This window comes from Zootermopsis nevadensis, unplaced genomic scaffold, assembly GCF_977971745.1.
Source record: "Zootermopsis nevadensis isolate Lab colony 2312 unplaced genomic scaffold, Znev_1.0 Znev_ptg000006l, whole genome shotgun sequence".
NCBI classification, from domain to species: domain Eukaryota; kingdom Metazoa; phylum Arthropoda; class Insecta; order Blattodea; family Termopsidae; genus Zootermopsis; species Zootermopsis nevadensis.
Window position 1 is genome coordinate 4306225 of NW_028259138.1, and position 27277 is coordinate 4333501.

A 27277-nucleotide genomic window follows, 5' to 3' on the forward strand; every position below is an offset into this window, starting at 1 on the left:
TTGTTTGAAGACGTCTTATCATATAAATGTTTTATTTTAAAAAAAACTATTCTTTTGAGGAATTCAAGGATGATGTACCTCGAACATCATTATCCTTTAAAAATTGCGTACAAAGTTAAAATTCAAAAACTATTTAGTGGAACACGACTCAGAACGCAAAAATCAAAACATTAATCCACCTGTTCATTACAGGTCGTACAAAGACTTTTATAAATGGTAGATCATGTGTTTACAATTATTATTAACATTTACATTATGGTAAGATATTCATTGCTTTTAAGTAGCTCTTTTGTGCGATTAATATTATTTAAGTTACAGGACGAAGTAATGTATTGTTATATTACGCGTTTTCAGCTCTCAATAGCACAAAATTCTGTATCAAAGATCATCTGCGTGCAGCGATCTCAGAGTTCGTCGGGAAATATCGCATCAACAAAGATGTGTGTGAATATATACCATGCAATGTAATTTACAGACAGACCTGAGTTTTGATGTTTGTTTGAAGACGTCTTATCATATACATGTTTTATAATAAAAACTCTATTCTCATGAGGTTTTCAAGAATGATTTACCTCGAAGATTGTTATCCTAAAAATTTACTTACAAACGATAAAATACAAACAGTAATAACTGGCACCGTTCTCAGATCGCAAAAATCAAAACATTAGTCAACCCGTACATTACAGGTCGTACAGAAACTGTAAAAAATGGAGGTTCATTAAGTTGAAGGGATAAGTTTCCAATGATTATAAACATTTATATTAAGGTTAGATATTCATTTGTTTAAAGTTGTACTTCTCTCCGATTAATGTTATTTCAGTTACAAACATAAATATATGGTGTTGACATATACGCGTTCTCTGTATCAACGAATATCGGTGTGCAGTGACCACGGTGTTCGTCGGGAACTATCGCAGCATCAAAGATGTATGTCAATATATACGATGAAGAGTAAAATACAGTGAGACTTTAGTTTTCATGGTTGTTTGAAGACGTCTTATCATGTACATATTTTATATTAAAAACACTATTTTCATGAGTTTTCCAAGTATGATGTACCTCGAACATTGTTATCCTTTCAAAATTGCTTTTAAACGTAAAAATACAAACGGTATTTAGTGGCACACGGCTCAGAATGCAAAAATCAAAAGATTAGTCAACCGTACATTACATGTCGTACAAAAACTGAAAGAAATGGTGGTTCATGAAGTTGAAGGGAAATGTTTCAAATTATTATTATAATGTACATTACTGTTTGATATTCATTGCTTTAAAGTAGCACTTTTGTCAGATTAATATTATTTAATTTACAGGCAGAAGTAGTGCATTATTATATTACACGTTTTCAGCTCTGAATAGCACACAATTCTGTATCAAAGAACCACAAGGTTGGACGGGAATTATCACAGCATTAATGATGTGTGTGAATATATACGATGAAAAGTTATTTACAGACAGACTTGAGTTTTGATGGTTGTTTGAAGACGTCTTATCATATACATGTTTTATATTAAAAAAACAATCCTTTTGAGGTATTCAAGCATGATATACCTTGATGAGCGGTTACAACGTGGTTGTTGGATTTGTAAGGTCCACATATTATAAGGGTGAGGCTGAACGTAAAAAGTTGACTGAATCTTATTATCTTATATTTTTTTATACTATAATAATTTGTGATTAGTCGTTGTCTTCAATAAATTACGTCATCAACAAGGTCAACAGATATTTGTTTACTCGGCATTGTTGTGGACCACAACAATGCCGATTACAACAAAACAATGGCGAGTAAACAAATAACGCTTCACTACCAAGCCAGTCGCATTATCACTGCTCCAGAAGCAGCACGTTGCATCTCCTTATAAAAATTTGTGATTAGTAGTTGTCGTTAATAAATTACGTCATCAACAGTGTCAACTATAAACAAAATCGGCATTGTTGTGGAACACAACAATGCCGAGTAAACAAATAACGCTTCACAACAAATAAATCAAAAACTATCAAGCCAGTCGCATTATCACTGCTCCAGAAGCAGCACATCGCCTCCGAACAGCGACATAAAACTATTTAAGAAATGAAGGAAAGTGAAAGAAGACGTTGCCAACACCAAAAAGGTAATCTGATACTAATAATAATATTCAACCAAAAAGAAACTAAACTAACCCCCTGAACGGGGTTACTTTAGTGCCTTACTCAAGATTTTAAAACGCAACCAACCCTCCCCAAAACGTGGGTTGTTCAAGTGTTTAACCCCCATTCGGGGGACTTAGTTTAGAGTCTTACTCAAGATTTTAAAACGTCTGACTGACCTAGAAAAGTTGTCCTCTGTACTACGACGTAAAAACTAAAACATCAGACATATTTAAGAAATAAAGAAAAGCGAAGGAAGTCTTACATTGATAAACGTAGAAAAAACGTATTCAATAAGAACAGAAGGGAAAAAAAGCAGACGAAGATTTGTAAGGGTGGGGTTGGACGTAGAAAGTTGAGTGACCAAGATCAATTGGCCTCTGAACAGCGACGTAAAGAACTACAACATCTGACATATTTAAGAAATAAAGAAAAGCGACAGAAGAATTACATCGATAAACGTAGCAAAAGGTATTCAATAAGAACAGAAGGGAAAAAAAAAAAAGAAAAAACAGACGAAGATTAGCAATGGTGTTGCTGGACGTAGAAAGTTGACTGATCAAGAACAGATGGCCTCTGAACAGCGACGTAAAGAACTAAAACATCAGAACTATTCAACAAAAAACAGAAGAGAAAAAAAGAAGACTTGGAATGTTGGGGTTGGACGTAGATAGTTGACTAACCAAGAACTGTTGGCCTCTGATCAGCGACGTAAAGAAGTAAAATATCAGATTACAGGAAGCGCTTCTAAAGGATTAGCCATCGTTGTCGTCAAAAAATGACGTCATCAACAATATCACCTTATATTTTTTTATACACTGGGGTTAGTTTAGCGTCTTACTCGAGATTTTAAAACGCAACCAACCCCCTTCGGTGTTTTGGTCAAGTGTTTAAACCCCCCATTCGGGGGGGTTAGTTTAGTTTCTTACTCAAGGGTAAAAGCACTTGAATGAAACACTAAACTAACTCCCCTTCGGGACTAACCAAGATTGGTTGCGTTTTACAAACTTGACCAACCCCCCCACCTAGGAGCTCCGAAAGGAGCGCCCTGCTCTAGTTATTAAAAAGTGACTGACAGTTGGCTTAAAACATCATAAATGTGAAAAAAGAAGTTATCAACTATTTGAAGTACCAAATCAAACAACTGCAACAAGGTAAAGTGATACTAATAATAATACTCATATACTCTATATATTACGATTACGAAAACTATTATGATCGATTTTAAGACAAGATTTGCAAGGGTGGGCTTGGACGTAGAGAGTTTATTGACCAAGAACAGTTTGCCTCTGAACAGCGACGTAAAGAACTACTACATCAGACCTATTTAAGAAAGAATACTTACAATGATAGACGAGACCATATAAACGACACACGTGGAAAAACTTATTCGGTAAGAACAGAGGAGAATAAAAAACAAGACGCTGGTCAAGTGTATTAACCCCCATTGGGGGGGTAGCTTAGTTTCTGACTCAAGGGTTAAAACACTTGAATGAGACACTAAACTAATCCCCCCAATGGTGGGGTTGGTTTAGTGTGTCACTTAAAATTTTAAAACGAAGCGAACTGTTAGAACACTTGAAACTAACCCCCCCGAAGGGGGGTTGCTTGCTTTTTAAACACTTGACCAACCCAACGGAAGGGAGGGTTGGTCAAGTGTTTTAACCCTCATTCGGGGGGTTAGTTTAGTTTCTTACTCAAGGGTTAAAACACTTGAATGAGGAGGGATAGTTTAGTGTCTTCCTTAAGATTTTGAAACGCAACCAACCCCTCCGAAGGGGGGTTGGTTGCGTTTTAAACAATTTACCACCACCCCGGAGGGTGGTTGGTCAAGTGTATTAACCCCAATCCGGGGGGTAGTTTAATTTCTTACTCAAGGGTTAAAACACTTGAATGAGACACTAAACAAACCCACCCTCGAAGGGGGGGTTAGTTTAGTGTGTTACCTAAGATTTTAAAACATTAAAACACAACTCAATTCGGGGGGGGGGGGGGGTAGTTTAGTGTATTACTTAAGATTTTAAAACGCAATCCCCCCCCGAAGTTGGTCAAGTGTTTTAACCCTCCATTCGGGGGGTTAATTTAGTTTCTTACACAAGGTTGGTTGCATTTTACAAACTTGACCTCCTAAGATTTGAAAGGATGGGGTTTGACGTAGAGTTCACTGACCAAGAACTGTTGACCTCTGAACAGCGACGTAAAGAACTAAAATATCTGAACTATTTAACAAATAAAGAAAAGCTAAGGAAGACATACATTGATAAACGTAGAAAAACTTATTCACCAAGAGTAGAAGAGAATAAACGCAGATATGTATGGATTGGGTTAGACGTAAAAAGTTGGCTGACCAAGAACATTTGGCCTCTGAGCAGCGAGGTAAAGAACTAAAACATCAGAACTATTTAAAAATGAAGGAAAGCGAAGTAAGACTTACATTGATAAAAGTAGAAAAACGTATTCAACAAAAACAGAAGAGAAAGAAATCAGACGAAAATTTTCAAGGGTGGTGTTGGACGTAGAAAGCTGACTGACCAAGAACAGTTGTCCTCTGAACAGCGACATAATGAAGTAAAAAATCAGATTAGAGAAACTGCTCCGAATAAGACACTAAATTAACATCCCTAAGGGGGATAGTTTAGTGTCTTACTCAAGATTTTAAAACGCATCCAACCCCCCGAAGTGGGAGTTAGTCAAGTGTTTTAACTCGCCTATTGGGGGTGAGAGTTAGTTTAGTTTCTTACTCAAGGTTTAAAACACTTGAATGAGACATAAACTAACACTTCCGAAGGGGGGTTAATTTAATGGCTTACTCAAGAATTTTAAACGCAACCAACCCTCCCGGAGGGAGGTTCGTCAAGTATTTTAACCACCATTGGGGCGGTAGTTTAGTTTCTTACTCAAGGGTTAAAACACTTTAATGAGACACTAAACTAACCCTTCTGAAGTGGGTTAGTATAGTGTATTACTCAAGAATTTAAAGTGTTTAAACCCCCCCATTTGGGGGTTAGTTTAGTTTCTTACTCAGGGTTTAAAACACTTGAATGAGTCACTAAACTAACCTCCCGAAGGGGAGTTAGTTTAGCGCGTTACTTAAGATTTCAAAACACAACTAACCCCCACGAAGGGGGTTTGTCAAGTGTTTTAACCACCAATTCGGGTGGGTTAGTTTAGTTTCTTACTCAAGGGCTAATACACTTATATTTGACACTAAACTACCCCCCCCGAAGGGGAAGTTAGTTTAGTGTCTTACTAAAGATTTTAAAACGCAACTAACCCCCCGAAGGGGGGTTGTCAAGTGTATTAACCCCCCATTCTGGTGGGTTAGTTTAGTTTCTTACTCAAGGGCTAAAACAATTGAATGAGACATTAAACTCCCCCCCGAAGGGGAGGGTATTTTAGTGTCTTACTAAAGATTTTAAAACGCAACTAACCCCTCCGATGGGGAGTTGTCAAGTATTTTAACCACCATTCGGAGGGTTGTTTAGTTTTTTACTCAAGGGTTTAAACAATTGAATGACACACTGAACTAACAATTCCGAAGGGGTTTATTTTAGTGTCTTACTCAAGATTTTAAAACGCAACGCAATGTTTAAACCCGCTCATTCGTGGGTTTAGTTTAGTTTCTTACTCAGGAGTTAAAACACTTGAAAGAGTCACTAAAATAACCTCCCAAAGGGAAGTTAGTTTAGCGTATTACCTAAGATTTAAAAACTCAACCAACCCCCCAGTGTCAATTGGTCAATTGTTTTAACCCTCTATTCGGGGCGTTTAGTTTAGTTTCTTACACAAGGTTGATGGCGTTTTAAAAAACTTGACCAACCCTCCCTAGGAGCTCCGAAAGGAGGGTTGGTCAAGTGTTTTAACCCCCATTGGGGGGGGTAGCTTAGTTTCTTACTCAAGGGTTAAAACACTTGAATGAGTCACTAAACTAACTCCACTTTGGGACTAACCAAGTTTGGTTGCGTTTTACAAATTTGACCAACCCCCCCCTATGAAATCCGAAAGGAGCGCCCTGCTCTATACTATAAAAATTTGTGATTAGTCGTTGTCTTCAACCAATTTGTCGTCAAAAAATGACGTCATCAACAATTACAACAGATATTTGTTTACTCGGTATTGTTGTGGAACACAACAATGCCGTGTAAACGGATCGCTGAAGTGCTAAATGCTTTAGTAACTGAGGTAAACGAGGACAAAGCCATCATAATAGCTGCACTCTGAGCCAAGATTCTTGCCCATAGCCTCCGGAATGAAAGCAAAAGGAATGATAATCAACTGATCACGATGTTTGGTATAATCAGGCATTGGCTTGTATTGAACACATTACCCCTTTAATTACATTGTGAAACAAGGATTTCAAGCATTATTTTGTTCATATTAAATAGCTTTAAACTAACATTCAGAATAGTAGCCGTCTCAGGTTGAATGAGAGGATATTTCGCTTTTATCAATAACAATAACTTATTAAAGAAAGTTTTTACACATTTATTTTAAACACAAGTAAATAATGCTATGGTATAAAGTCCTATATGAGAAACCGTTAGTCGCTGATGTCGTCTAGAGCATCATGCATTCCGTGAAACATGAAGACCTATTATGTTTTATAAGAGGATATAAAGTGTTAAAAAATTATAGACAAAAAAAATAAATTATTCTATTTTTGTAAAATTATATGGGGTGCAGCAGCTCTACAGTTATGTGCGCCAGTTAAATGGCAGACTTGGCAGTGCGGTGTTGAAAGCGAGTTATGTCATAATAAGATGAAGATTTCTAAAGCGTCCGTGGTTTCCAGACTACACGTCACAAGAACCCGGATGACATCAATCTGCAATAGTGTATAACAGTGGCTTGCAGTGTGCATTATGTTATATTCTACAGGTCAACCGTCTCTCTCTCTCTCTCTCTCTCTCTCTCTATCTCTTTGTGGCCACCGTTTAAGGACTTTGGTTAGGGAGCAGTAAATATTACCTACTAAATAAAACTCTGAGTACAAAAGCTACGTTATTATTATCATCTAATTTTAAGATAAACTTTCCTTATTTTTGAAATTCCCTAGATTGACAATCCGAATTCTCCTTCCATTATCTAGCTCGAACCAGACCAAGTACCTCATCTACAGTCTCAGTAGAACAAACAACATATACAGTACTCACTCAGACTAAAAACCACCGTGAGCAGCAGCAATATGTCGAGCACGAGTAACGCAGATTCCAGTAGCAGCAACACCTGTTGTTCGAGAGTCCTCCTTAGAGTAAAGATCCTGCAAATTTATAAGGATCGAAGAACGCGCAAGGAACCGAACTGGAATCGGCGTTTCTCATTGGTCAAATGGGTTTGTCCTACTTTTGTAACTGCAATATGGAGATCTCGTATTGCCTTATTTCCCTAAGTTAAACACAGAACATAGACGCTGATTCATACCGTAGGAAGAATGCTTGGTTTCGCTCGACTTCTCCTGACTTCCGGCCCGTCATCTTGTATATTGCGTAACTGTGAAATTCCAAGATGTCTGAAGCAAGTCATACACAGGGGTGCAAATACACGGCAAAGGTACGCTGGCAAAACAATTATGATAAAATATTACGAAACAATTTATTTTGTAGTGTCATTTCTGCTAGTAAACAGAATAGAAAACTTAGATACACAAAGAACATTCTAAGAACAGAGGGCATAGAGGAGACATGAAGAGGAATATTAACGTATTTGAAATGCACTGCTTACATTTGATTAGCGGAAATTTCAAGTTGAATTTGAATCCGGTTCCAATGTTTTCTTTTATGCTTAGAGTGATGTAGGCCTACAGAAAATATCTTTTCATTAATCAAAATTACAGCAGGCTTAATTGACTAATGCAACACAGATTTGGCATCACCAGGACTCGATCGTGACCCCCATGTAAACTTCTTAATAGGCTCACATTTGAGATTCTCAAGATGTTACAGAAGAACTTGTATTTTTATGTCGGAGGCTTTTCGCCTTTTGGAAAGACAGTTAACTTTTCAAGAACACATGTAAATCGTGGGAAAAACAGATATCATCAATCATCATCATCATCATCAATAACTAAAATACGTGATTTCCCATCGTCGCCAAACAATTACGTCATCAAACAGCGTTAGTTATGAAGATCCAGCGCCGAGTCACATTTAAATGTTCATTCCTCAGGAATGGTAAGATTAAGGGTAATGTAACAATATATGTAAAATGATCGATAAATAAAGATCTTTAAGAATCTCTAATGTTTTTTTATTGTAATTATAATAGTTTATTAATTTATTGTAATTTTAACGAACCAATGTGTACAATCTTCAAAACATCTGACGCGTTAAGTGCCCGCCTCTCGAAAACCGTAAATACGTATTACCTTTTGAGCTTTCCATATCTGTTTTCTGAGTTTACATATCACAAATGGTTTAGGTTCTACAAACATATTTATACAAATAAAAGCGCAATCCTCTCACGCCATTTGCTTACTCGGCTACTTGAGTTCATTTTCTTCCCTACAGAGAGAGGCTTAACAGTCACGATATTAACGCCTCTCTCACTGATATACCTCTTTTAATACACATAAAATCTTTTATTTAAGTGTAGCTCTGTAGATTTGTCCTGGCGTTCATCATGACTTTTTTATAATCAACAGTTATTTGTAAGACTTGAGGTTCTCACAGCGGTGAGTATGAAGATTTCCGTCTTCTTGGTTGTGCGCTGTTTAGTCTGGTCAATGTTAACCAACGTTTCAGAGGTCATACTGCCTCCGTCATCAGGGCGATGAATATAAACAATGATTTGTTTTAATATCACATTATACGAGGATAAACTACTGTCAATTAAATCGTATCCTAGAGCGAGATTTAATCAAATTCGTCAACAAACACAAAATAGATCCACGCGGATTTATGTTTAAAGGTTATCAATTATTTGAAGTACAACAAGGTAAACTCATAGTACTAATACTACTAATACTACTCATCCAACTCCTAATAATGATTCGATATATTACGATACGAAAACTGGCTTAATGATCGATTTTAAGACGAAGATTTCCAAGGGTGGAGTTGGATGCAGAAAGTTGAATGACCAAGAATAGTTGGCCTCTGAACAGCAACGTAAAGACCTAAAACATCAGACCTATTTAACAAATAAGGGTAAGCTAAAGAAGACTTACATTGATAAACGAGATCATATTAACAACACACGTAAGAAACATGCGAAAAACGAAGTATTAAACATCAAAGAAAAACCGATAGACGAAATACGCGAAAATATCGAGAAGGAACGACGAGGATCTAGAGCTAGAGCTCGGAAGGAACGAGTGGCTCTAGTTTCGTATAAATTATCAGTGACTAGTTGAGTTATGACTACGACGTTTCGGATGTTGGTTCTTTATCCATCTTTATTTATTATTATTATTGACTGCAAATGGGTTTTTACCCGGTGGCAGTGTTCCTACAATAAGACACAACAGAACAACGAGACACAACAAAATAATAAGACACAAAAAAACAAAGACACAACAGAACAATGAGATACATCAAAACAATGAGACAGAACAGAACAATAAGATACAAAACACATAAGACTCAACAAAAACAATAAGACACAACAAATCAACATACCACACTCAAAGGAAGTCCCTTACCAATACGACTACCCTCGAGTCTACGCCCGATGCCGCAATTTTCGTAAGTAGCCGATCCTGAGGAACTAAATCGAAGGCCTTAGAAAAATCTGTTATAATCGCGTCTAACCGTCCTCCGTTATCCAGTGTGTCTGCAATGTCCTGGCAAACCGTGATTACTTGACTTTAGCATGAATGTTCCGGCCTGAACCCATGTTCACACTCGAATAACCAATCCTTTTCCACCCAGATTTTCCTCAGGTACGATGCTATAACGTGTTCCATTTGTTTGCAGACCACCGATGTTAAACTAACCGGTCTGTAATTTGCGACCAATGATCGGTCACCTACTTTGTAAATAGGAACCACTATGGCTTTTTTTTCCAGTCCCTGCATCATTTATTAGCAAGAAATATTATACTGGGTACATTTATTCTCTTCAATGTAGAAACTACTGATGTGTCTTGTGGAAATGTATGTGAATCAATTAGGAACCTAATAAATCAGAACGAAATTATAGATTTAGTTATTGGGTTTAAAAGCATGAGCGTTATAAGTCTACGTTGTGACAGGAATTGGACACAGAGTGAGATAAAAATTATGATTTCCATCCCAGGTACCTTCTTTAACAAGCCGGATGAGCCAACCTCAGAGGCAAATACGAGGCGCGTCCTCAAAGTAAGTTTCCCACTCGTCCCACAGTTAGCAAACCTTATATTGCGCGAAGCGATTGTGCGTACGTGATAGAGCAATGACGTAGCATGGCGCATGCACTAACGGAAATTCCCGCGTTCTCACATTAGCATCGTTGCAGCTGTTGAAGATGGAGGTTCTTATTCCAGTTCCCGCCGACTGTGAAGTGCGGTCAGTGATAACGCTAGGCCGCACACGGCTCGACGGACAGCAAGTCTCCTGCAGGAGTTCAGCTGGGAGGTGTTTAATCATTCACCCTACAGCCCGGACCTCGCTCCCAGTGATTTCCATCTTTTCCTACTCCTCAAGAAATTCCTGTCCGGTCAGCGTCAGCGTTTTGAGAATGACAGAGAGGCGGAGATGGTTGTCACACAGTGGTTCCAATCCCAGGCGGCAGACTTCTACGACACAGGTGTTCAAAAGTTGGTCCCACGGTATGACCAATGTCTCAATTCCGGTGGCGAATATGTTGAGAAATAGCTGGACACTTGCTGTATCTGTTGAAATAAATATTTCCATGAAATTGTGTTTTGTTTCTGTAAACGGCCCCAGGGAAACTTACTTTGAGGACGCGCCTCGTACATTGGCGTTAGTAGCTTTGTACATTCGCGTCTCGCGGCGTTCTTTGCTGGCTTCATAGCACGAAACTGAGTTGCAAGATTTTAGTGTTACATTGACTGTCAAGGTAGTCTGTAACTAATTTGATGTTTCTTCGCCTGATATTACTAATTTAATAATTTGATGAAGGTGAAAGAGGCTGAGCATGTAGCACGCATGGGTTATATGAAATGTACACAGAAGTTTATTCTCAAAGCCTGGTAGACTTGAAAATAGATTTTGAAACATAAATGGTGGATGATAAGGATGTGTGGGCTCAGATCAAATGAGTGCAGAGACCCATAATGTAGCGCATGCTCGAACTTGTAATTATTCATTCCGTGTAGCCTCCAGCAACCATTAACTTCTTTCAATTAATTTTGTAAATAACAGTATATAAAGCGGAAGAGACGTATAATCGTCCAAATCCATTGTTTAAGGTAAAATAAACTGTTAGTTGAAATGGGAGCAGCTTAAGGTTCAGTGTTGAAGCTATGCAAATGGAACAGTCTGGAATTTACGGGAAGCCCAGTCAAAAAGCTGATATGGAGTGCAGTTTTCGAGGCTACAGTGTTTGTTAAGATAAAGACTTATAATGGAGCATGTGTAATTGGTAATTGTGCAGAAGCCCTTGGACAAAACATTAGTTATTTATTCCACTATCTGTAACCGTCCACTGCTCGTGGCCTCGTGACAGCTGCCGTATCAGGGTTGGTGTTTGACTGCCTCTCCTCTCGAGGGCTATGTGGATATCTCAGGGTGTAGGATTTTTAGATTCTAGCCAGTCGGTAGGTAGCTCTTATCTCAGGTCGTGTTAACGGCCTGATCACGCCAGCCAATAATAATTCAAATTGAAGTTAGAAGTCACTACTATTTATTGGTATACAATTTACAGCTTCCTGTGTGTCTCTAGCACCTTCGCTATCGCGACTTAAAACAAGAGTGTCCCTACCTAATTCTCCTCGGCGCAAGGATCCCGGACTTGGTGCGAAGCAGATCCCCAAACATTCCTTTCTGTCCAGATGGCTTAAATACGACTTCTAACTCTTAGGGCTGAAGTCCATCCTTTTTCTCGGTAAGTGGTGATAAAATCTTAAAGAAAGGTTTTGACATATTGGATACACACAGAAACAAATAACAAAACCAAACTAATTCCAGATGAGCGGTTACATAGCTTGGTCAGAAATAATTTTGTCTGTGTTGATCTCAATAAATCCACTTTAAGGAATTATAACAAAGGTTTTCAGCAATATTTCACACACAACATGAGTGATGTGGCCTATGTACTTTTCTCGAATCCGATCTACCAATCTCTGTCTCTTAAGCCTTGTTTCTGATCGACCGTTAAAAGCCCCTGCAGAACATTGCTTACAGCTAGTTAGTCTTTGATTGCAAGATTTTGAATTAATGTAATCGGAGAAGAATAAGAGATAATGCTTGCACAAACTTCATATTACGTGTTTAAAAGATTGTCGTATTAATTTCAAAGTTTTACTTATACTGGACACTAACGAGAAGGGTTGACAGACTGACTAAGTTACAATAGGAACTTCATGAGTTTATCTCTTTAACTAGTAATGGCGGTGTGACGAGATCAGGGACGATGATATGTGATGTGTAAACTGAAGGTGTGGGAAATATTTTAGACAGAAATCTTAATGGATTATAATAAACTTAAATCTCTTCCTGCTTCTATGGCGAAAGCTTGAAAAGTTTGGTGTTAATTGGTTTATCCATTCTCGACCCAGAAGCAGATATAGGTATTACTTGTTCGGTCAGATAAGAGCTGTGAGATGCGCGTGAGGGTCGGTAAGGACGCTTTCTCCGTACTACTTAACACAAAAACATAAGTGCAAATTGAATTTCCACCAGTGTGACGAACATTTTACAAAGGTTCTGTTTCACTTAATTCCCTATCATCTTCTGCAACTTCTTCCTCCCCCTCCTCACTACTGCTACAAATGCTGGTATCACTGTCGTTTTGTAAGTTAACTATAATTTGTTCCGAAACGTCGTCAAAAACCGCAAGTAATTCTGTTCGCACTGACGGGAATTGTTGCACAACGAGCTCCGTACTTCCTTTGTGATGATACTAAACTTTTCCTCAGGTAGCTTCATAGCATCATCTAGGCGGAAACACATTTTTTCCGGCGACATTTTCTTTGGCCCATCCCCATATCAGTTTAATATTATTAAGATTTGGGTGATATGGCGACAAGCGAAGGAAAAAGTGGCCATGTTCAGCCAGTAGAGTGTCAAATTTGAATCTTTTGAATCGTGATTTACGCAGTGTAATTAGGCCAGTACAAGGAATGCCACGATGTGAGAAACTTTGATCATAGCAATTTTCGAAATGAAGAAGTTCGAGCCGGATTGAGTTGTTTATTATGGTAAACTTCTAATACTGAATTTGGTGGAAGGTTTGGTATTAACTTCGTTTTTAGCCATCTTTCATAGTTACCAAACTTGTGAATATGACAGGCTTTATTATAAGTGAGTCGAAGTTATTCAAATGGCATTCAACACACGGTCACAGCTCGCTTGTAACTCAGCTCCGCTTATACTCCATCCATTAGATGGTTACTCATTAGGTTCCAGTTTCTGTAGACAAAACCTGCAGATGGAAGGAGTGCGTATTTTTTTTTTAAGATCAATGTTTCAACAAAATTGATATTTCACAACACTGTAGAAAACACGATTTAGAAATTTGTGTAATTCAGCTAGAGACAAAAACAGCTCACTTAGTTATATTAAGCCTGTACAGATCTCCAACTGGCAATTTTCAACAATTTCTAAGGGGACTAGATGCTACTCTAAGGTATCTGTATAAACCAAAAACTGAATTTTCATCTGTGGCGACATGAATCTAGAGTCTGCATTGTAGACTATCAAAATGAAAACTGCCGTAAAAAAAAAATTTAAACTCACTATTAGCAACATATAATTTGATGCATACTGTAAACTTTGCAACAAGAATTCAAAATAACCCAACAACGTATTATGGGAAAGTTCAGTCCCAGGCTGCATTACCGACATTTCTCATAATTAAAGAATGAAAGGTTCATACACTTAAAGTGGTACGTTTCCAGTCTCCATAAAATCGTTCTTTACTCAGATAATATCTAGTTGAATTGTGGAACACTTGAAATTTACACAGTTACAGGCTGATATTTCGTGTTGTTATTTTTTGTGATTTCTGATCGTGAACAAGAACGTATTAAGCGAATGTTCTTTTCCCCGCTCCATTACCGACACTTCTCAAAATGTAAGAATGACTGTTTCATAAACTTTAAGTGGTGCGTTTCTAGTCTAGTTGAAAATAATCATTAGGATCAGATAATGAATAATTTGAAGTTCTACTATTGTCCTATTAATATTCACAAAGTTACAGGCTCATGTTTGGTGACGACTTTTTTTCGCGTTTTCACAATGTGAAACGCACATATTTGCGACCTCGTAGTTCGTCGGAGAATATCGCAGCAGTTCATATCTGTGTGACTTCAGCAGACATATTGAATTTTACTGACCGACTTACGGTTCGATGGTTGTTTGAGAAACCATATCATTCAAATATTGATTATTTGAAACACACTCAACTTCGAGTTAAACAACCGTGTTGCAACTCGAACGTCATATTCCGCAATAAATTACATGTAAACGATAAAATACAATCAGTATTTTGCCTCACTACCCCCATGAATTTATTAAGCGAATGTTCTGTTCGATTCTGCATTACCAACCCTTTTCAAAATCTAAGAATGAGTGGTTCATAAACTTAAAGTGGTACGTTTCCAGTCTTTATAAGAATGTTAATTAGAGTCCCCTGATGACGGAGGCAGTATGACCTCTGAAACGTTGGTTAACATCGACCAGACTACACAGCGCAACAACCCAGAAGACGGAAATCTTCAACCTCAAGTCTTACAGATAATGAATAGTTTAAAATTGCACCATTCTCTGATTTATATTCACAAAGTTACAGACCCATATTTGGTGTTTTCATTTTTCTTGTTTTCAGGTCCGTGGAGGGATTGCGTAGTTCGTCGGAGAGTATCGCAACTCACGTGTGTGAATTCAGAAGACTTTTTGATATTTATTGACAGACTTGTAGTTCGATGGTAGTTTAAAAACTTCATATCATACAATTGTAATTTACTTTAAACACCCTTATCTACGAGTTATTCTACTGTGATGCAACTCGAACATCATAATCCTTCATAAATTACGTGTTAACGATAAAATAAAATTAGAATTAAGCTCCCCTGCCCCCAAGAACGTGTTAAGCTAAAGTTCTGATCGCGGCTGTATTACCAAAAGAAATGTAAGAAAGTGTACTTCATAAACTTAAAGTGGCACGTTTCCAGGCTACCCAAAAATTTTCATTATGGTCAGATTATGAATAGTGTATAGTTGCACTATTGTCCGATTAATATTCAGAAAGTTACAATCTGATATTTCGTTTTGTCATTTTTCGCTTTTTTAGATCGTGAAATGCACAATTTTGTAAGTTCTTTCATTTGCGTGCACTGCCTCCAAGAACGTACTCACTACCAGTCTGTCCTTCTCAGAGCTCTTACTGATGACGTATTTTGGGCATAGTTTTCTGTGAGTCTAGGAACACTGGTTTCATTATGGGTGTTACTTCCTCCATACCTAGTAAGAATTCAGGAAATCAAAAGTTCATGTCATGGTTCGTGCTATGAGAAGTTTTGAAAAGATTGACAGTGAAATGAAAAATGGCTTAAGAGTGGTGCGTGTGAAGTGGACTTCCAGCACATGATAGACGGACATTGTTAGTGCTGCCCTGAAACAATGAGAGTGAAGTTCATGCTGTCCGGGGCGTGGGTCAAGCGAACCTCTGATACATAGAACTGAACACTCCTCCCCCTTTCGACTGTGGTTGAAATAGGGGAGAGTGGATCAGATGATAGCAGAGCGTGGTTAATAATTTTTCATCTTGAAACGATCCCAGTTCTGAGCGTGGTTTCGCTTGACGGCCCCTTTTTGATTGCATTATACTTAAAACTTTGTTGTATGTTTAAAGTACGTCACTGAATGGGATATTTACCACTGGTCGCGACCTATTTGGAGCTGAAGTGTAGAGAGTGGGGCATTGAAGCAAGCGGCTTTTTTCGTGTGTTACGAGAGCGCTTGTCAGCCTTTGTTAAACAGGGCAATCAAAGGACTTCGTGCAATATGGAAGCTGCAGAGGCAAGCATTTCGGTTGCAAATAAGGTATCTAGACAGGGTTCTCTTAATCGGGTGAGGAGTCGGGCTCTCATGTTGCCACGTCTGAAAATGATTCTCCTGTACTGTCGGAATTATTAAAAAATGTTGAGTCTTTAGATTCTGACGACCCTAAAGCAATTGTGAAATTTTTTTCGGAGGTGAAATCTGCGTACGATCTCCGCTTGTTTTCGGATCGAACATTTATGGTTCGTTTGTTACCCCGAGTCAAATGGGGTATGTTGACCTTTTTGGGGGAATGTATTGGGCGAGGTGAATCATGGGAGCAGTGTAAGGCTGAGGTACTGGACGAATATTTCCCATTTGTGGTTCGGGAGAAATTAGACCGTGAACTAATTGTCGGCAAATTTCAAGGGCCCAATAACCCCTTACGGACATTTATTGTTGATGTCGCAAAGCTGATGAATTCTTTCCGTATGCCGCTACCGAACCACAGGTAGTTGATCGCGTTTTGATGAATATGCATCCTAATATCTTGGCACAGTCGGCATTTCTGGAACGACCGTGATCCTACCGTGAACTTCGGAAGTTTGTCGGCCACGTAGAGGATGAACGGCAACGGTCGGAACAATTTTACCGGTGGGGTGTAGCTGGGTCGCCGGTCGTTACGTCTGCCTCCATTAAACCGTCCCAGCGGGTTTCGTGGTCAAACCCTCCTCCTAAGTGTTGGAGTTGCAGTAGAATGGGACATGTCCGAAGGGACTGTAGGGTTAACCGATCGCTTTCAAGCAACTGGTCAAAGCCCGGGCGGTGACGTCGCCATCGGGCACCCATACTCAATAGCTCTTTGAAAGTTTGATCGCCTTCTAAAATCGGTCCGTTGTGGGTTATATTGGATTTCAATATTGGAGCGATCCCAGCGTTAGTAGGTACGGGTCCCTAATTTTCCTGTATTTGTTCTGATGAGGTGGAAATTTTGTTTCCTTCTAGTTCTGGCGCCGAGTTACTCCCGTGTTGGTTATCTTGCTTTATGGCAAATGGCCAGAGGTGTGAGGTGAATGAAGCAGTTAAATTGCATATCAAGTTGTTGGATTTTTCATGGAATCAGGAATTTAAAATCTTGACTGGTGGGCTGTTCCCGGTTATACTTGGGCAAAAATTTTTAGGTCACACCCATATGTTCATCGATCTCGGGGCTCGAGAATACTGTTTTGAGTTCGCCCTGGAGCGTCGGACGAGGTTCGAGTTGGGCGAATTCCCGGAAATAACAGACCATGGAAAGATGAAAGATCTTTCACAGCGGTTTTTGAGCGAAGCTGCGCAGGTTCATACCTTGTCCTCGGTGTTTTCCAATAAAAACCCGTTAGAAAATATGTCGAAGAATTATCCGGTTTTGTTCTCGGGCAGATAAGGTACTGCTAGGTGCGCGCCTTATGAGATTGAAGGATCAGGACCCCGTTCGCGCGTCTCCTTACCGTTATGCCCCGCCGAAAATAAAAATATTCTGAATGATTTAGTTCAAGACCTGCTGAAACGTGGGGGGGGGGGGGGGGTATTACGTCCCAGCAAATCTCCGTATGCCAGTCCGGCATTCTTAGTGCCTAAGGCGGGAGGTGAGTTCCGTATAGTAGTGGACTGTCGTAGAGTTAACTCAAAGGTAGAGTTTGATTCTTATCCCATAGACCAGGCTTTCCAACAGTTTGCTGGTTCGGTGGTATTTTCCGTGTTGGATTTAAATTCCGCATACTACCAGATTCCACTCTCCAGGTTCCAGCCGACAGGTTACTGTATTTTGCACACCTTTCGGGTTGTACGAATTTAACAAGTTGCACATGGGGATTAGTGTGGTGTGCCAAGGATTGAGGTGTGTGATCGATGAGTTATTTTCGGATCTGAAGGGAACATACGTGTTCAATTTCATGGCAGACCTAGTGGTCTATTCGTCGTCAATCGCGGAGCACGAGGTTCATCTTCGCGAAGTTTTTTGCAGTCTCCAGCAAGCTGGGTTTACCCTGAAGAAAGACAAGAATAATCTCGAGGGTAGTAAAATTAAGTATTTAGGCCATTACGTGTCCTCACGTGGAGTGCGAGTCTTGATGAACTTTGCGTGCTATTCGCCGATTCATCGGAATGGTCGGATTTTATGCTAGGTTTATTCCGGAGTTTTCCGAGAAAGGTGCCCCACTGCATGCTTTTAAGAAGAAAGGGGTTCAGCTTGTGTGGTAACAGGAACATCAAGGAGCATTCGAGTCTCAAGAAGACCTTGGGTATTGCAAATCCCCGACTCTGGTAAGGAATTTCTTTTGCTGACTGATGCTAGTGACTCGGGTATTTCTGCGGCGTTAAATCCGAGAGTCAATGGGCAACTAGCTCCTATCTCGTTTTATAGTAGACTTTGGTCCTCTGCTGAAAAACGCCACAGCATTTATGAGAAGGAATGTTTGGCAGTGTTATTCGGCTGTGAAAAGTGTAGGTGTAACCTCGAGCATAGGGAATTTGAGTTACAGTGTGACAATCTGGCTCTGTTTTGACTCCTTAGAAGGGTTAAAGATGTAGGTCGGCTAGGCCGATGGATCCTGCGACTCGCGCATTTTAAGTTTAGAGTCACACATACTCGGGGAAATGATAATGTGGTCGCTGATGGGTTATCCCGTATGTTTGAAGGACGGGAGGCCGTTGAACTGGAAGCGAGTTACATTACTGTGTTGCAAGGCTTGCCCCTAGTGTATTCATCCCTTGGGGAACACCAGAAGCTGGATCCCTTCTGTTTGCATCTTCTAGAGAAGGGGAAAAATGGTGAGTTGGTGGTAGGGAACTTTGGTGTAGACCGAGATCACCTTTGCAATCAACCGAGAGGAGTTAAACGAAAGCGTTTTTATATCCCTCCACCACTAAGAACGATGTTGGCAAGGTATTTCCATGATTCTCCATTTTCGGGACATCTTGGTGCCCTTAAGACTTTAAAGATCACTTATAATTTCTATTGGACCAAGATGAGGAAACAGGTGTATAATTATGTCAATAATTGTGACTTGTGTCAGCGAGCGACGGCCGCTCAGAATACTCAAATTGGATTTCATTCGGCAATCCCATTATCTAGTCCGTTGAAAAGAGTCTTCATTGATTTCATCGGTCCGATGGTTAGGACCACACGAAGATTTCAAGCAATTTTGGTCGTGTTAGATGGATTTTCTAAGTTTGTTGCTTTCTACCGGGTTCAGAATAGTAACGCTAAAACGGTTAGCGACGTTTTGGAGCGTCGGTACTTACCGGCTTATGGTATCCCCGCCTCAGTGGTATCGGATAATGCTAAAGTTTTAAGATCTAAACTTTTTTGTGATTTTTGTTTCAAGTGGGGGATTATGCGAATAAACTTGCCGCCTTATTATCCTCAGTGATCGTTGACTGAAAGAGTCAAGGCTGCATTTAAAGTTTTTCATCATATTTCTCAGAAGTCGTGGGATGAAGGTCCTTCTTCTTTGAGTTTGGCATAAATTATATTTGGGACGGGAAACTAAATCACCTTTAAAAGTAAATTGGAATGTGAGCGCGGAACTACTTGAAGAAGGTCATACTAATGAGCGTTTGAAAATTTGAAAGCAGCGAATCGTTGGTTGCACAAACGTTCAATAAAGATCGCATTCCAAATTCATTCAAACTTGGAGATACTGTGGGGTATTGGTTGAATTTGATGAGTTCCAGAGTCCGCGAAACCTCGGCCAAATTAATGCTGAAATTGTACATACCAGTGGTAATTGCTAAATTTTTGAAAGAAAATGTTTACAGTTAGCTAAACCGGACACTAGGGTCATTGTAAGGAAAGCTCATGTTTCTCAACTAAAAAGATACAGGACATAATTTGTATGTATTCTTGTTGTATGAGTTGTGTCTGGCGAGAATCAGGTTTGAAGATGTATTTTTGCATCTATCTCCTGCCTTACCCACGCTCATGGCCTTTTATTTCGTCGACTTCTTCTAGGTGCGCCGTCGGTGGATGGACAGGCGATCTCGTGGAAAACAGGATTATTTTTGTCTGACCACTGAGGTGGACTCTGTTTGGTGGGACGCTACAAGGTAGCCCCCCTCTCCATCAACTGCGAACGATAGCCACTGGGACTGTGAGGTCTCTCATGAGAACACGTATGAGACAATACCGAGCGGAACGGCGATCCCGTGGAGAAGCAGATGATCGTCTCTAGGACTGCAGTAGCGAACCCTGCCATGTGCGTGGTTGCATGACAGAATCACTGTCAACGGCGAACAATATCCGCTGGGACGGTGGGGTCTCTTAGGTGGACACCTATGGTGACTGTACCGAGTGGAATGGACGTGGGTGTGGTTCGCTGCGAACGAGTCACAATTGAAGCCATTTGGTCGCTGGTGTTGCCTGTTCCTGGAGTTCGATGCTGAGTAACGTGCATGATGTGGTGTTTCCCTGTGGAAACTGGACCTGATATTGGTGGAAGAGGGGGCGGCAAACACCTGTGTCAAAAAAATATTTTTAAATATATTTTAGCCGACTGTAGCTGGCTCTATGGTTGTAATGGGCGGAATCTTCGAAAGGGGTGAGCATGCGTGCGGGGAGTTTAAGCTGGTTTTTGTGGAGGAACTGATGGGGACTGAACCCTTCTCGCCAGAACACAATCACTCACTCTCTCTTTAGCCGTAGTTACAAGGTCATTCGGCAAAGTCTCGCGGCTGGGCAGTCCCTTCGAAGTGACATTGGTTTGTATGTGTTTCTTGTAGTAGTTACCCGTCCAGATTATTATTGAATTGTTTGTTAATGGAAGGGGCAACCGCTGTGTTCTTGAGTTATTCTTGGTCCCACGAGGTTGTCCAGGCTGGGGAGAAAAATTGTGTATTGTTGAGAGTGGGCTGTGTTGTGGGGCTTTGTTATATTTATATGTTTTAATTAAGAGTTTATTGTTTGTAAATGTTTTATCATTGGCCTCTGGTAATGTGTATATGTTGCATTTGTTATAAGAAATTAAATAGTTTTATTGCCAATTGTATTATATTGTATTTGAGTACAATTCTTGTCTGGGGCGTGGACCAAGCAAACCTCCGACACATAGAACTGTGCAACCCCTCCCCGTTTCGACTGTTGTTGAGATAGGGGAGAGCGGATAAACAGTACAGGGTGTTAAAATCTATAGTATATAGTTTACAATAAATTAAACCCAGTGGTAACAGTAAATATTAAAAAATAATACAGTAATAATAATAATGAAAATCTACCCCAGAAATCATCTCTAATTTCTGCAGGTTACAATATGCAAGGACAAGTTATTTTATACGTAAATTATTGACGAAACCTGAGATATTTTGCAAAAGCGACTTGAAGATTTTGAGGTGTAGATGCATTTCGCTATGTATAAAGTTTTCTTTAATTCTCTCATTTCTTATTGTAGTGTTCTCTCCCCCTCTGTAGTCCATCATAATATTTTAATTCGTAGTTACCATCTTCTCCCTACACAAGCCGCTGTTTCAGTGCTCTACTACAGGAAAAAAGTTTTGTATGTTCATAGGTCGTATTTTTCATGATTTTCAGTACTCAATGTTGTACACTGGTTTCGTGTTATGAATGCTACAATGTTGTAGAGCGTTTCATTATGTCTGAGGTTGAAAATAATAACAAATACACATAATCAATTACTAAATGATATTATAAAGACATTTTCGTCATCCTTAGAAGCATTGCCTAGTGTCTCATCCAAGTCGTTAATTTCACGAAATAAGTTAAATATATTTATTCAGACCAAAAGAAGCTTATCAATTGTAATTCGTTCCACGAATATTATTTATATCTATCATTTCATATTCCAGTTTTAAATAACTAAAATTTTGTAGCCTGGACCAAAGTTATTTAACAACCCCCGCAATAATACATGTATTTTACCAGTGTTTTATTTCGAAGCGAAAGTAACGAGTAATTTCTTCTTACTTGGCCGTACATACGTATCCACCTTGGAGATAGCAGTGGAAGCAGAGGAGGAATACGGGGTTAAAAGGAGGTGGAACAAGATCAAGAATGCAGTACAAGTAGTAGCTGAAAACACGCTGGGAATATACAGAGAAAAAGAAAAGGAATAACTGGTATGATGACGGAAAACAGAAATGAAGACCATACGAAGATGCTACAAAGAAGTACAAGAGCAAATGTACAGGCATACAAGGAAGCAAGGTAACAGGCAAAAAACTTATGCAGAAGGAAGAAACGTCAATATGAAGACAAACAACTAGAAGAAGCACAAAACAGGTACAGAAGAGGCGAGGTACGAAAGTTTTATGAAAGTGTAAGACAGATGAGAGGTGGCTTCCAACCGAGAACATCTATGTGCACAAATAAGGATGGAGAATGGGTAGGGGATGAAGTGAGTGTCCTTAATACTTGGAAGGAGTACTTTGAAAAGCTTCTTAACCCAGGACAAGGAACACCAACGTAAGAAGAAGTCCACACCAGAAAGGGAAATCACCCCACCTTCTTTACAAGAAGTAACTGCAACAATAAGAGAGTTGAAATTAAATCGTTCTCCTGGGGAAGACTCTATCTCAGCCGAGTTGATTAAATACGGTGCTAGAACGCTGTGGAATCACATACTCTCTTTATGTGAATTGGCGTGGAAGACGGAGTCCATGCCTGAAGAATGGCATACAGCAATTATCTGCCCAATATACAAAAAACGAAACAAGTTAGACTGCGGGAATTACCGAGGGATCTCACTCCTCAACGTCACCTATAAAATATTTGAAGCAGTATTATCGAAGCGCCTGGAGCTTTATGTTGAAGATTGTTTAGGAGACTACCAGTGTGGTTTTAGGAGAAACCCATCAACAATTGACCAGATTCATCGCCTTACAACTACACTGGAGAAGATATGCGAACGAAACATCGAAGTACATCAACTATATATTGACTTCAAACAGGCCTACGATAGAATAGATAGAAATCAGCTAATAATAGAAAAAATGAGAGAATTCGGATTTCCCGCAAAGTTAGTAAGATTGGTGAAAATGACCCTGACAAATACTTTCAATAAGGTGAAAATACAAGGTAGGTTCTCTGACAGCTTTGAAACAGTGGCGGGCTTACGACAGGGCGACCCTATGTCTACACAGATATTTAACATTCGACTAGAAAAGGTCATTAGAGCAATCAAAACAAACATCTTTAATAGAACCAGTCAGATACTCGCATACGCAGATGATTTGGTGGCGCCGGGAAGAAGCATGAAGTACCTCACAGAACCAGTGGAAGAGATAATTACTGCAGCCAAGAAAGCATGCCTAGAGATTAACAACACCAAAAGCAAGTACATGCTGAACAATGTCCTGAAACAGGGGTATGCTTTATCCCCAATGCTTTTGAATTTTGCTCTAGAACAAAAACTGGCATCTCTTTCAATTAGCGTCTTCCATCCACCTTTATCACATGCAGGCCATGTCCACACTATTTACGTTTTAGCTACCGTTTTCTGCTGTTTCATAGATACCATAGATGAAGCGATGTAGCGATTATTTCATTGTCTCTCGTGAAATTGAAAAGAAAGGAAGTAGTTCGTCGCTCACGGTGGTCTAGGGGATGGTTGCTAAAGAGGGGTAGATTCTTTCATGTGAATTTGCTTCGGGAATTACGTCATGAACCTGAAGATTGGCGTAATTATTTACGAATGGATACGGTCACTTATTTGAAATTACTATCGTTAGTAACTCCAGAAATACAAAAAAGGACACTAAAATGAGAAGGGCTATCATACACCATGAGAGACTGACTACTACTCTAAGATTTCTAGCGACAGGTGGAAGCTACAATGCTCTAACCGATCCGTTTTCTGAGAGACGTCCGTCTTCATTCAGTTCGGGCAAAACGTCCGTTTCTCTGTCCATAAGTAACATTTTGACCGATACGTCTTAACTGATCAAACAAAATGTGCGATAAGACGTTACGTGAGACTTAGATGACTTTGTTATGCCAAATGCAGAGCTGTTGTTACCTGAAGTGTGCTAATAAAAATATATAAAATCATGCATACAAACAATTTATTTTAGATAAATATTCAACACTGCAAGGATTTAGGATTAAGTAATCATTACTCTTCCATTTGGCATTAAAAGTTAAATTAAAGTAACATTAATTTCAGTGTTTAAGCCAGCATTGAAAGATTCTCGTTTTTGTCACTCCTTGCACACTAGAATTTATTTCAATTGAAACTTATGATAAATATAGTAAATAGTTGCTACAACTATCAAGTCATTGTGTTGTTATTAATATTAAGATGTTTTTCACATCCTTGGCTAGTACTATGAAGGATCTATGGAATATAAACATTGATCCATACTGTTGTATTCATATAAAATAAGCAAACAAACTATTAACACTATAAAAATGACACTAGTGTCAATCTGACAGACTCCATGTACAAAGGAATTTATCATGGATCAAAGAAACATGTATTTGACCTAAAAGAGCATGGGACATTGGCATGCAGAAAATGATCATACAGGAGCCAGTTTGGAAGAAAGCGGAGAAGCTCTTCAGCTTGCAAATTCCCATGGTTTATAATTCAGTTACAATATTATCATCTTATCCCAGTGTTCTGATTGTAATCATCACTTAAGTAACTAATTAAGTGCAACTGATTTCATAGTACAGAGTTTTCTTGATGAGTTTATAGATGACGATGGTTGTCTTCTGGGTTATATCACTGTGTAATCTAGTAGAAGTGTCAAATTTCAGAGGTGTTTACTGCCTCCATCACCATTGGTCATGACATTCTGTGCTCATAGAACCTAAAGGTTCAACACTATTCAGAAATGAGCGCTTCTAGACCCTATTCCATACTAGGTCAACCTGGTCCACTACCAAACCCCGTTTTTTCTCCAACATCTGTCTAAATATCTCTAATCTTTGCTTTGGCCTCCCAAGTGATTCTTTCCCAACAAAGTTTTGTGTGCATTTCTCATTTCACCCATTCCACCCTTCCTGATTTCATCACCCCATTACGTGAAAAGTACAGACTACGTACCTTCTCATTATATAATTTTTCAAAGTCCTTTGCTATTTCATCTCTGTTGGGTCCATATATTTTCCTTGTTCTTTTTGTTCTCAGACACCCATATTCTACCCTAGAATATGGGTGAGTGTAAATAAAGTGTCGAGGAGAATATTTGTATGCTGAGAGGGCAGAGATTATTCAATGAAGGGCCTAATTTTTATTCACTGTATAAATTTATTAGGATCATTAAAACAAGGAAGAGTAGATGGGATGGGCATGTACTGTAAATGGGGGAAGAAATGCATATAAAAGTTTGGTGGTGGAACACACAGGAAAGAGACCATATGAAAGATGCAGGTGTGAATGGGAGGATTTAAAAATTAATATTAGAGAAATAGGGTATGAAAGTTTGTAAGTGGACTGAACTGGTAATGAACTTATTGACTTCCATGAAAGCAGGAATTTGTTGTTTGTCTGATCAGTTGTTAGCTTTTCAAGATGAGCAATTTTCAAAGGAAGGCCTTTTCCATGAATTTATTTAGTAACTTAATAGTCAAAACTGTTCTCTACTGTTCACTTCATTCAGGATATTAAAGTATTTATTGGGACTAAATTTTGTAAACACTGTGCATTTTAGAAAAAGTATACAGTACTGTGGGCTGTCATCCAAACAGATGTGGTAAGTTTGAGAAATCAGGAGACCCAACATCATACCTTCAGTCTCTCCAAGATCTAGCACAGGAAGGCCAGCATAAAGTGGTAGCAATTGGAGAATGTGGACTAAATTATGATCGACTGGAATTCTGCCCCAAAGAAAAATACTGATACTGTAAAGTCAAATTTACTACAGGGAGTTGAACTAATACAATAAAACTTTGCTAATCCAGATCCCTTTACAAACATAATCATCAGTCCTAGCTCAGTCAGTATGGCTTTTTGAAGCCTGCCTCTCTACCATGGTCTGCTGAAGGAAGTGGCTTGACATTCTGGAAACAAGTTATTCAAGTGTGTCAAGTGAAAGCAAAATATCTTCTGAACCACGCTCATAAATAATGGGAAATGAATGTTAAATGTTCAGGTATGGTGGTTTCAGTAATATATAATGGTTATTAGTACTTTTTAGTAAGTGTACTAATCCAGGTAACCCTTGCCCCGTCATATATTCCAGATTAGCAAGGTTTTACTGTGCTTACAAAATGAACTTGTATGAAATAATACCATTTGTAAATGAAGTTTCATGTTTTGATAGGGAAAGTGAAGAGTACAGTATTAAACTTTCAAAAATTAACAATTGTTGTAGAAGAGTTCTTATGATCAGCAGTTAGATTACTTAACAAACTTTCTTAATAGTAACAGAACCCTAATCACTGCTAACATAAAAACCCGCAATTCCATAGGCCTAGAACATTCCGTGATGGCCACACCCCTCCATGGCAAGCCGTCTGCCCATTTGGCACCACATCACAATATTCTATATCTGACAAGATTAGGGATGCTCTCCACTGTCTCTGTAGATACATGTAGATACATTTATTACACTCATCACAGGAATATGGACATTATGTAATATATATTACATGATGAGTGATGATGTGATCACTCTACTTAGTGAACCCACACATCACAAATGTGGATCCCCTCCATGAAATATACTTTAATATGCGTTCAGATGACCTCTCTGAATGAATGATTTATTACATAAGATGAATATCGACACTGTATTCTTTGCACCTGTTAATATTTCTTAAAGTCTCCCTTTCTGCTGAATGATTTACTGCAACCATCACAGGAATATGGCCATTCACCACTATGTATGGGTTGATGTCTCTCCAAATGACCCCTCTAACTGAATGATTACTACACACATAAGACGAATATGGACGTTCACCATTATGCACACACTGGTGCACCTTAAGATGATTACTTAGAAAGAATGATTTATTAAACACATCACAGCAATATCAGTGCTGACCACTATGTATACGTTGATGCACCTTGAGGCTGACCTTTCTACTGAATGATTTGTTACATGCATCACAGGAATACGGACGCTCACCAC

At 39.1% G+C, this 27277-nt stretch overlaps 1 long non-coding RNA gene across 1 annotated transcript; it reads left to right on the top strand.

Annotated features, from left to right (window-relative positions):
• Positions 1-1790: 1790 nt before the first annotated feature.
• Positions 1791-8361, top strand: LOC147874714 (uncharacterized). Its single transcript, XR_015533807.1, has 2 exons — positions 1791-2111; positions 7217-8361. It is a non-coding gene; the product is annotated as an uncharacterized LOC147874714 (long non-coding RNA).
• Positions 8362-27277: the final 18916 nt, after the last annotated feature.